The sequence below is a fragment of the Nuphar pumila genome, chromosome 16 (genome assembly GCF_984573655.1).
Source record: "Nuphar pumila chromosome 16, dmNupPumi1.hap1.1, whole genome shotgun sequence".
Taxonomy (NCBI): Eukaryota; Viridiplantae; Streptophyta; class Magnoliopsida; order Nymphaeales; family Nymphaeaceae; genus Nuphar; species Nuphar pumila.
In genome coordinates, this window is record NC_143264.1 from 61,849,389 (window position 1) to 61,861,919 (window position 12,531).

Genomic DNA, 12,531 nt, shown 5'->3' on the forward strand with positions numbered 1-12,531 from the left:
TTATTGCTAACAGATACCACGCTGCTTCAAGATTATTTGATTGAATAGTTGCTTCAGCTCCTTTCCTGTTCCTTTTCTTAAATCACCTGATTTTAGTTTTGGAAAACCACCTTGACGAAATTGTTGGGTGGAAAAAACAAACAAACAAACAGAAGAAGATGGTTCTCCTAAAATCGAAAACTGCCTTCTCCTTTATCGCGTGGGTGGGCAGGGGGGGGGGGATGAGGATAAACCTCGCCCATCGTGAGGGCTATAAAAAGCAGCCCTCACGGTGCGTTTCTTCCACCCGATGATCAAGCAAGAGAGTGAAAGAGAGAGAGGTGTGAAGAAAAAATCAAGAAAGTTGTAGAAAGAGGGGATTAGCTGCATACCTGTTTTGTTTGGCTTGCCAAGCCAATTTCATAAGTTCTAATGAGCTCTTTACAAGCCGAACACAAGCCAAGCCAGGAGCGAGTGATCTTTTTTATCAGCCCTACTTGCTCCCATGTTCTCAGCTTACCGAAGCCTACAAGGCCTCCACTCATCTACTGGTACACACCTCAAGGATGAGGGTCAACAGTGGTGATTCATTAACAGCGAAACAAAAAAGTTGACACTATTCCTAGAGTTAGATTGCTGCAATAACGGTGACTTTATATATTGCTTTTTTAGATATATCTATAACGGCGACTTTATATATCATTGTTAAAGATATCTCTAACGGTGATTAATAAATGTTGCTGTAATAGATTATCTTTAACAGCGACATATGTGGTTGTTAAATCTTGCCCTTAAAATACTTTTGATGACAATATTTAACGGTCATTAAATGTCATTGTTATTTATCAATAACGATGACATTACACCATCGCCGTTATAGGGTTTTACTCTATAACAGCGAACGACGACCTTGTATGACGTCGTTATAGAGTGTTAAATATATATACAAGGATTAGGATCAATAGCAACGACGTTTTAATTTTGACATTTATGTCGCTGTTATAGATTACGCGATAACAGCGACATAAATGTCGTCGATATTGAGTCTATAAATAGGGCCCGACGGACCCTTCTAAAGTTCTCTCTCTCTCTCTCTCTTTGGCCTTCCTCCTCCCTTCTCGGTTGATGCCACCAGGCCCCGGCCTCCTCCTCCCTACTCGGCTGACACTGCCACACCCCAGCCCTCTCTCAAAGGACTCTCTTTCTCTCTCTCACTTTGTCTTCTTCCTCCTCTTCTCTTTCTTCTTCTTCTCCCCTTGTTGCAGTGCGAGTAACCAAGTCATCAACCCCACGAAAGGCTGCAGTGCATTCTAGGGTTGGCCAAGAGAGCAAAAGCTAAACAATTTTTTTTTGCCTTTTCCTTTTTTCTCTCTCTGCAAGGAAAACCGAAAGGAAAGGAAATGCCGATCTCCTCATCACACTCTTTTTCTCACCAATCGTTGTGCAACTCAGCTGTGATGATCCGTCCTTTCAATGCCCAACCAAACAGGTAAGAGGGCTCAACGGCGGGAGTGAGGGCTCTGCGATGGGAGAGGGAGAGGACAAAGGGAGAAGGGCCCTATTTTTTTTTATTTAAATACCCAATGCCTCGGCCGTTGGATCTAAATAAAATCCAACCGCCAGAGTTATTGATTATAGGTTGAGTAGCTATCGTGTGTGTGTATATATATATATATATATATATATATATATATATATATATATATATATATATATATATATATATATATATATTGAAATAAGGTCACTTGCATTTAAAAATAAAACAAGGGTGGCACAACGATCGAGCTAACTCGACCTCAGCCTATTTGATGAGTTAACGAGCCAAGTTAAGCCAAACAGCTGGTGTTTGTGTTTCCTTGTCAAGCCTATTTCATGAGTTCGTACATGCTAATTGTGAACCGAACGTGGGCTGAGTTATGGGATGTCTTGTTGCCATTTCGTAGTCCTACCTCCTTACCAAGAAAAACTTGCAAGTTGGAGACGTGCATTTCAATTTTTGAGAAATAGGTGAAGCCATTTGATGTACATTTAAGAGTAAACAAAACAATAACAAACAAAACACATGTTTTGTATGTCTTTTAATAATTGTACTACGTTCAATGTAACACATATCCTGAGATTCATCAAAATCTTGCTAAAATATCATGAGAAATTATCTAAACGTTTTAAACTTTTATTTCTCACTATATTTTCAAAATATCGTGAGGCTTTTTTTATAACATAAATATCATGTTTTAAAACTAATATTTATGTTTTTATCGACAATTTATAGTTAAAAATATGTGTTTTAATATTTTTATTTGTATTTATTTATAAAAACCATCGACAGCACCACAGGTATGAATCCTTTTTTTTGTGATTTTTTGGCTGATCTGAGGGCAGATATCCATGGCTGCTGGCGAGTTGTAGGAAAAGAAAAAAACTATGCAAGAGAGAGAAGGGGCCGAGTCCCTTCCGTCCATTTTTATTAAGACCAGGTTGGGCTAGGTGTGACCCAAACTGAATCAAGTAAACAAAAAAGAAAGTGCCGAATCAAACCAGTTCAGACCGAATCGGACTAAGCTGGTTCAACTCGATCGTATCAGATCAAATCGACTCAATCAGACCGAACCGGTCTGGGTGTGAACCAGATCGAGTTGGGTCTGACTGGGTCTCGATTCTCAGCTTAGATTCAGTTTGATTTGGATCAAACCGAATATGGGTCCAGTTCGGTCTAGTCAATCTGAACCGATCTAAATTGAACCAGATCCAGACAAATATGGGTATGGATCCTGCCTGTCTGATCTAGATCTAAAATTAAACTAGATCTGGTTCAAACTAGTGCTATATCTAGATCCAACTGAATGGATCGGTTCTGGATCCATATTAGAATCGAGTCTGGATCCAATTTGACAGTTCTGGATCTAGATCAGAGCTGGATCCGAATTCAACTCATAATTGTATCTAGATCCAACTCATAGATGGATGGATCAATTATGAATTCAAATAAGAATTGGGTCTGGATCTAGTCTGATAGTTTTGAATTCAGATCAGAACTGAATCTGGATTTAGTTTGTGATTAATTATGAATTTTGAGAATCTAATTGAGTTTTGAACCAAACCTAGATGGGTTGAGACTAGGTATAGTAAACCTATTACTTTAAGCTGAGACGAAATCTGTTTTAACATAGGATGAGGCAGGTCAAATCATAAGAGTTGAAATTAATGACCAAATTATCATTGTGTGTACCCAAAATACAATTAAGTAAAATGGGCATACCTTTACACTCTGAACTTAGAATTGAGTGATGTTTGGTGCGTTAGACTCGTATTATAGAGGTGAATCTTTTTGTCTTCTGGTTTTGGTTAAATCAGGGGTATAAAAATCGAGGTCGGATGAGTCAACTCGAGAGGGATATTTTGATAATTTTGTCAAAAAATATAAGTTATGTGTATTAATACGAACATGCTTGTGTGATGATCAGATTCTACTGTTAAAGCCTCTTAATACTCGATTGCGATCAGAGAACAACATTCGTATTTGAGGTAAGGAATATTATAAGTAAACTTAGTTGTGAATAAACTATTGTGCGTCGCATGTTATTGTTGATGTTATGTATTCACATTATTAGAAAGATAACTCTTGAGTGTGAACATGATATGCATAAAATGATCGTGCATTGTATTGAGATATTTATATGCACACATTAATCATGATATGTCATGTATATTAGAAAAAGATTATTTTTGTGATAATATATCTATATAATAATATGCATTGTGATGAAATTGCGATTAGACTTGAGTCCCTTTATTCTATTCATGTCATATGAATTTTTATATTAAGATTAGCATGCATGATTTCTTAAATTTTGAAAGTGGTGACCTATAGAAAGGGCTACCTAGTTCACAGTCAGAGTGCAGCCATCATGGAGAGTGGGCTATCGGTGATTTAACGTCTTAGAGACTCTATATTGTTGCATGCTTAATATGATTAAAGTGTGAACCCTAATGTCATTCTGAGATTGAGAGTACGATCTGTCACGATTATTTCACGATATCATTAATGAAAGAACGAGTGAAACACGAGCTTGAGAATATGGTTCAATATAATAAACTTAAAATATGACTTAGAGTTATATATACACAATATTTGAGACTCTAGACAACCATGGATGGTTGAAAACCATCATGATTAGGATGTAGCATGATGCTGAGATTGAGTTTGAGTCTGACCTCTCGACTAGCTATCAGTGAGATTTTTTTTTGTTTCACTGCAGTGTTGGTGATCTGGGGATCACTGAAAGTGTATTGTTCATAATCTGATCAACATTGTAGAATTATAATGTTCTACGCGGGTTGTTACACCCATAGACGACTATGATCGGTATAGCCAACCTAGTGTTATAGTTTGTGTGAGTGAGTGTTTGAAAGACTTAAATGAGAAAATTAAAATATACAAACCTTGTGTGGTGTGTCAAAAACTAAACTCAGACTAAGAGCTTAGAGTCCACTATGATTGTAAGTTAAAGTCATTATTTGATTATAAATATTTTTTACTGTGTTGTAGACTCATTTTATTTTTATTAGCATTGAACACTCATATAACTGTTATTTTTTACATTATGAATGATGATCTTTGTGAAATAAATTGAGTTATTAGAAAAAGAATGAAAAAAGTTTTCTCTCTAAAAAGTAATACCAATAGGATTTGGACTCTTGAGCTCCCAAATTTTACAATGCATGAGATTTTTAGTATGTGGTTCACTAACTCCGTAAGAGGATATGTGGTGGCCGTATTGTGATATAAGAATAACATTCTTTCCGGAATATATGTTTATTTTGCGATCTATTGTTGCCTGCATAATGTCCTGTTAACAAACGATGTCATGTTAACGAGCCAAAATCTGTGTTCAACGTAGCACCATTTGATTGGTGCTTTTCAATGTCGCATGTTTGTGATTTTCGATTAACAGTAGTATAGGTCATGCCTACTTTAGCCCTCGTAAGAATCATTCTCTCACATAATTGAGAGAATGGTTCTCGTATTGCACCATTTTCTCATGTCTAAGCAAACATGAGAAAATGAGGCATCAGGATCCGTTTATCATTTCTTTTGCAAATGAGAGTCCATTTCTCATTTGCCACGAGAATCGTTATCTCATCTGCCCCATGTCATTCCAATTCATATGATTGCATTTCTCATTGGAAATGGATTCTAAAGTGGTAGGGCCCAGCAAACATGCCCTAATGCTCTGTTTAGGAGCCGGTGTTGGGAGGGGTGATGGGAATGGGAGATAGAAAGGGTGATTGGAGGGGATTTGTCAACTACGTTCTCGTGAAAATGTGGTTGAAACAGGAAGATGGAAGGCCAAAACCCCTCACATCTTCCAACTAGGAGTGTCAACGGGTTGGATACAACCCAATCATTCCCGCACTGGATCTGGTAGGATCAGGGTTTAGTAACAAAGGAATGGGTCCAGTTAATTATCTGGGTCAGACTTATGAGGTCCGATATTAGCATATTCTGCCGAGTATTGTTTATGAAATTTCATACCAGACCCATGTCCCACCAGAGTTCCGATTAAGATTCAGATTTTTTCAATGATAAAACAAAAAGTTACTATTTTTACTGGGTATTGAATTGGTCTTGTTTATGTAATCCTTCTAGGACCTATGCATGGTTTTTCCTATGGTAGACCTGGTTCCAGATCCAGTACAGTACATCAGTCAGATCTGGGTCTGAACCCGTTGAGTCCAGTGAAGGTCCAAGCCATTGGCACTCATCTGGCCAACCAAATGGGTTTGATTCAGATATCTGACCCACCAATTACCATTAAGGCTCAGTTTGGGATATAGCAATTGAGTGAATTTGATGAAAATGAGTTGGAGGAAATGGATTTGGAAAGAATTAGATGAATCTATCTTGTTTGGTAGCACCTTCAATTCTTTCAACATTCAAGCTGCATAATTCTCTTTGATTCTCTAGAGACATCTCTTTGTTCATATAGAATAAGAGGAAAAATAGAGACATATATTGCAAATAAGGTAAAATAAAAGTTGGCCGGAAGTTCCTTATTTCAAGTGGAATCCCTCAGGGAGAAAGGACTTGGCAAATGCTTCCTCCCTGTGAAGGAAACCAAAATTAGATCTAGCTGCCCTCATAGGACAGACGGGTCTCCCACCTGTTCTTTGCCACGACTCATTGGGTCTGGTTCGGAAAGATCCAGGGTACTTGGCTGGGCAATGCTGTCATTCAAACCTTGTAAGTCTGATCTCTAGCATTGTTAATTTCAGTGCAGATTTACATTGGTCTGGTCTGGTATGTGCCCTATCAGCTGGAGTAGGGATGCAAATGGTTTGGATTCAGATCAGATGTTGCCAACACCATATTCGACTATTCGGATGTTTGCTAAACAGATCCGGATTTGGATGGTGAAAAGGTCATGCCATATCTGCTTTTTTACATGTAAACAGTTTAGGATATTTGTCAGATTCAGTAGCGAGTAATCACAACCATACCCACATCCAATTGTAATTGGATATGGTTTTGGCTTACCAAATGCAACTAAACGGAATCGGTTTCGGTCAGATATCGGGTAAAATCTGATTCATTGACATCCCTAAGCGATCAAGTTTATTCAGCTCAGGTCCGAATCCAGTGTCACTGGTTAAATTGGACATGAACCGGGCCCAACCTGACATTAGGTTCAACCTAAAGATCCCTTCTAGGGAAGATTCTTACGTAGACTGACCTGAGAATGTGAGACCAGTCGAAGTTTTGTGTCTCCCATTCTGCTTGCCGTACGTCCATAGACCGGACTTGGTCAAATTCAATCGTTAGTCAAGGAGAACAGCCTTTGACTAAAATGGTGAACCCTTTATGAGTTGCTTGACCTTATCAAACTTGTGGGCTCAACCAGTGGTAGCAAACAAAAGGCCACCGACTTGAGTGGTCAAAAGATTGACTCGGTGACCCTAACTAAACTTGGTCGGCTCTAAGTCTTGCAGGAATTGGTCTTGAATCATTGACAGCTGAAGTCCACAAAGATTTCAGCGATATTTTGAAAATATTATCATTTTGTTTTGATATATATTTGGAAAATGATAAATCTGAATATTTTCAAAATTGTATATTTTTTTAAATATCACGATTTTTTTTTGAAGAATGAGAGTTTCTCTCTCCTCAATTCATTGTGGCTCAGTTGAGCTTGATCGCTTGAGTGAAGACGAGACTGCAAAATTCAAAAAAATAAATAAGTATAGTTTTTAAATAGTTTGTCATAACAAAGAAGATGAGAGTTGAAAGACCACTAGGGCTCTGCTCATCCGGTGGGGGCGACTAGTGAATGTCACCAAGTTGACGGAACTTCACAAGTTCCAAACCCACATATGGTGTCTCTTGGCCTTAAGGTTGAAGCATGGGGTTTCACCAACTAGAGGCCAGCAAAACTTAAGGGGTTTGGAATAGTGAGATGTGGCCTAGACCGTCTAGATTCAAATCCCATGGGCGTCACTCCCTGGGGTCGAAGGGTAAGCCCTCGGAGTTTGATGCTGACAGGACAGTGACTGTAAGTAAGCCAGGCGCGCAGCTAGGTCTCTGCCCCTAGGGCAGTTTCTCCTAGTAAAAAGAACTAGAGGCCAGCCAATGTGCTGCATTAAAAAAAGAAGAAGAAGATGAGAGTTGAACCTTACAGCCTTCACATTGCAACAAAATTTTGTTCTGTACTACTACTAATTCTATGAATTATGAATACGTAACCCTGAATACTAATTTAAAATAAAAAAGAAAAATAGAGCTTAAGCTCAGGTTGGAGCTTGATTTCTTAAACAAAATAGAGCTTAAACTCAGGTTGAACCTGACAACTCTCACATTACAAGCTAGTTTGGATTGAATTGGAGGGACAAGAACCCTTCTCAACAAGGTCCAGAGCAGCCTGGACCAGTCTAAGCTAGACCTAGTAACACGTACATTGGTTTGCATCTCGGGTCTTGGTCCAATAAGACCCGGGGACCAGCTCAAGCCCTAGAGCTGGGTCAGACTAGGGGCAAGTGGGGGCCTTTGACCATGCCTAATAGGCTCCATTGAAACCTACCTGCATGAGCCTGACCTAATCGTCAAGTCAATCTTTTACAGTTTTACTTAGAGCAAAGGAATACGAACGTGAAGGTTGAGGGAAGCCAGCTATTGGATGGACGACCTTGACTTTGTGTGAAGAGAGAAAGGGGGGCAGGGAAAACCCAACAAACACACACTTTTCCCACCCCTATAACCAAACGTCACATGCTATATAATAAATTAAACAATTGTCATATACAAATACAAGAATTAAAATGTGTTTTGATATTTAAGATAATAACCCTGGAAGATTTTTAGTGGCCTTCACGTTTCACTTGTTTGTGTAAAGCATGGAAAGTTGTAGATTGGTGTCACTGTTTCATTATAAGTTTTTCAAAAAAATAACAGACTTTTTAGCCTTTTTAATGCAATAGTTTGGTTGGACTCCTTGAGCATTGGTGCGCTCATGACACTTAGATTCTTAGGAACCTCTACTGATGAGAATTTCTTTCCCACCAATTTCTCTCTCATCAAAGGCTAAACGCTTTCCGATTGGTGGATCCACATACCCGGCTAATCGCCTGAACTAGGGTTGTCTCAAACCCGTCCTGGCTGGGTTTAGGTTTTTTGGGGTCACCAAAAATGGAATCTCAAACCAGGATTCACGTAATTTCAGAAATTTACTTTTACTAAAAATACATATAAAATAATCAGGTCGAGTAGGGTTGGGTACCCAACAAAAAAAAGTCCGGCCAGGTTAGGTACCCGGCAAAAATCATAACCCAAACTCAGATCTCCTATATATTGACTGAGCCGGGTTCAGGTCAACCTTATTATTATTAGGGTCGGCACTTTTCATGCTCATACTTAAACCGGACCCATTAACAGCTTTAGTTTCAACTTCAAGGTAACAAAAAAATAATGGGGAGAGGAATCATCCACGACTGCATCATGCTTAGAGCTAGAGGACTTCTCTCTCTATATTCCTTCTGAACAGCCATCATTTGGGCTTCTCTTCTCCTTTGTTCCTTTGTTTCTGTTTTTAAAAGTGAGATGATTGGTCTTGATCACAAGCAATAGAGAGGAAGGACTCTCTCTCTCTCTCTCTCTCTCTCTCTCTCTCTCGCGCTCTCTCTCTCTCTCTCGCCTCGCTCCCTCTCTCTCTCTCTCTCTCTCTCTCTCTCTCTCTCTTTCTCTCTCTCTCTTTTTCTCTCTTGTGGAAAGGCCGGCGACAAGGCGACCGGTGAGGAGTCAGCAGCGAGCACCCTGGTCTCTCTCTCTCTCTCTCTTGAGGTTTTCCGGCGTAGTGGGAGTCGTCAGCAGCGGTGTGGGAGACTGACCGGAGGCCCTGACGCCGGTGCTCGACGTCCCGTCGTCCCCCTTCTCCGGCCTCACCTCAGCCCCAGCCGTTTCTCCCCCTTGCCCTTGCATTAGAACCACCTCTTCTCGTTTGTCCTCTTTCCCCTCTCGTCAGCTCTTTCCACTCTCTATCATCGGAGACGATGGACTTTCCTCGACGACCCTAAGCCCCAGCCGTCTCTCCCATTTCCCCTGCATTAGACGTTATACAATCGATCAATAGAACCCTACCACTCGGATCGATTTCTTTCCTTGAGGCCATCGCAACGACCATCTCCGACATCCTCCGTTGCCGACCATCTCCAACCACCAGTAAATCATCGATCATTGGATCTGTCCGTGCCCTCAGAGCCATCCTCTTCTCGCTGCAACGACTCTCACCAGGTTCTTGGGGCACCACCACTTTTGTTTCTTCCACTGGTGGGGGTTACGATCGTGGACGGCCACCGGCATCAAGGGGTTTCGTTTCTCAGCCTGCAAAAGGGGTTATGCATTGTGAAAGGGGTTTCGACCACAGGCAACAAGCATTTCGGAGTTTCTACGACAGACGTCAAGGATTCCGACCACCACTGCCAATCCATCGGTAAGTCGTTCCTCTCTCTCTCTCATTCTTTCTCTCTTTCTCCCCAAGACCACTCTGCCCGGGGCCATCGACCACGTTACGACCCTGTTTCGATGCCCTTCCACCCCATCACAAGACTCCTTCTCGCTCTCCATCGCCCTCTCTCTGTGAGGAGTTTATACTATGGCACATAATCGTCATCACCGGCTGAATTCTGGAGCATTTTGGGGACTCAGCTCTAGGCAGCCTCGTCGCATCAACCGTGATGCTCTGCTTGTTTTGGACAAGGCCCTTAATGATTGGGGGGCTGCCTATTGTCTGCGACAGTATGGTGCTTCTGTTAACCTGCCGTTTCGCGTAACAACATCCTTCTTTCATCAACTCGGAGAGGTTTTCGCAGCATGCCTAAAAACCAGATCGTTAATGCTCTCTGACATTAGGAAATTCCTGCGAGTAGTGCGGAAGGAGGCGGCAGGGGCTTGCTCAGTCGGTTCCGTCCTTCATCCGCCTTTCTTTTTCAGGCTGTCTGCGGAGGAACTGCTCGACGGATGGCAGCTTGTTCCATCGGCGTGGCAACAGTCATTTAGTTCTGTCATTGGTAGTGCACAAATCTCTCGAGCTCGAAAGGCCGATTGGTGGTGCTCGGAATGCTTATCATTGAATTTTCGCAGTCGTACCGATTGCTTCCATTGTGGGTGCGGGCGTCCACTACAACAAAGCAGTAGATTAGCGACGACCACATTCCGTCTCTCATCCGTCGCTAACCATGTTAGCGACGGATTAGCGACAACGAGGCGACAATATGCTTACGTCGCGAATATTTCGACGCTAACTGGTGACAGAATTATTTCGTCGCCAGGTCCGTCGCTAATTGCGATGGAATAACGAGCGCTATATTCCGTCGCCAATCTGCCGGTACTAAACGGCGACCACGGCTTGGCGACGGATTTACTTCCGTCGCTATGCCGTCGCTAGATTAATATGAATAGCGACGGATGGTTCCGTCGCTAATCCGTCGCAAACACGAAAAAAAATTAAAAAAAAATTATTTGAAAATTAAATACCGAGAACTGTACAATTTCTATTTCGTGTACAATTTATATTTCCTGTAAATAAAAAACAAACCACACAAAAAATTTCATATAACAAGAATCTACAACAATTAATCGTTCCACCTTAAAATTAAGAAGTTTAATTATTTACAATTCAAAAATTACAATTAGGAAACATAAAAAAAATAGAACTTCTTCAACACAGTCCTCTAATCATCCCCAAGATTTTGTGCGTCTTCTTGTTCATTGTCTTTATCTGTCCCTTCAGCTCCACTACGCTGATTATCTCTAGCAGCCTACACAAGAAAAGAACAGTCAGTATTCATAAACAAAATATAATGAAATAAATTACACACTATATGTGATTCTATCATGTGCTCATGTGTGATCTAAGGCAATAAAAAAACTCTATATGTGATTCTATCATGCTCATATGTGCTCTAAGGCAGACAAAAAGTTATATATATATATATATATATATATATATATATATATATATATATATATATATATATATATATATATATATATATATATATATATATATATATATATATATATATATGATTCTATCATGCTCATATATGTGCTAAGGCAGTCAAAAAATTGAATATGTGATTATAGCATGTTCATATGTGTTCTAAGGCATCTAGAAAAACTCTATATGTGATTCTACCATGCTCAGATGTGCTTTAAGGCAGGCAAAAAACTATATATGTGATTCGATCATGCTCGTATGTGTGCTAAGGCAGTCAAAAAATTGAATATGTGATTATAGCATGCTCATATGTGCTCTAAGGCAGGCAAAGCAAAAAAATGTATATGTGATTCTATCATAAATGATATATAGCATGTTCATATGTGTTCTAAGGCAGTAAAAAAACTCTATATGTTATTATAGCATGCTCATATGTGTGCTAAGGCAGTCAAAAAACTGAATATGTGATTATAATATACTCATATGTGTTCTTAGGTAGTCAAAAAACTGAATATGTGATTATAGCATGCTCATATGTGTTCTAATGCAGTCAAAAAAACTTTATATGTGATTCTATCATGCTCATATGTGTTCTTAGGCAGACAAAAAAACTTTATAAGTGATTATAGCATGCTCATATGTGCTCTAATGCAATAAAAAAACTCTATATGTTATTATAGCATGCTCATATATGCTCTAAGGCAGTCAAAAAATTGAATATGTGATTATAACATGCTCATATGTGTTCTTAGGCAGTCAAAAAGTTATATATGTGATTCGATTATGCTCATATGTGTTCTAAGGCAGACAAAAAACTGAATATGTGATTATACCTGAGAGGGACCTGGAATCGAAGATCCCCTATCCTGAACAACGGCCTTGATCTCATTTCGGAGAAAGGGGGCGACGGTGTATTGGAAGTAGTTATTCAGTGATTCATTAACGATCTGGCGTACATCAGCACCGGAAAGAATAGTCGGCTGCTTGGAGCTTATGTCGGCGCAAGAAGTCGGTGAGCCGTAACTGGAAGAACCAATAACTGGTGAAGTGTTCATATTAC

The 12,531-nt window shown here is 39.9% G+C and overlaps 1 long non-coding RNA gene across 1 annotated transcript in view; it reads left to right on the top strand.

Moving 5' to 3' along the window:
* The first annotated feature begins 9,067 nt into the window (after positions 1–9,067).
* LOC149813332 (uncharacterized) overlaps positions 9,068–12,531 on the top strand; it is a 29,574-nt gene continuing 26,110 nt past the window's right edge. Inside the window, exon 1 of the long non-coding RNA XR_016428346.1 lies at positions 9,068–9,962. This is a non-coding gene — a long non-coding RNA (uncharacterized LOC149813332). The remainder of the gene's footprint in view (positions 9,963–12,531) is intronic.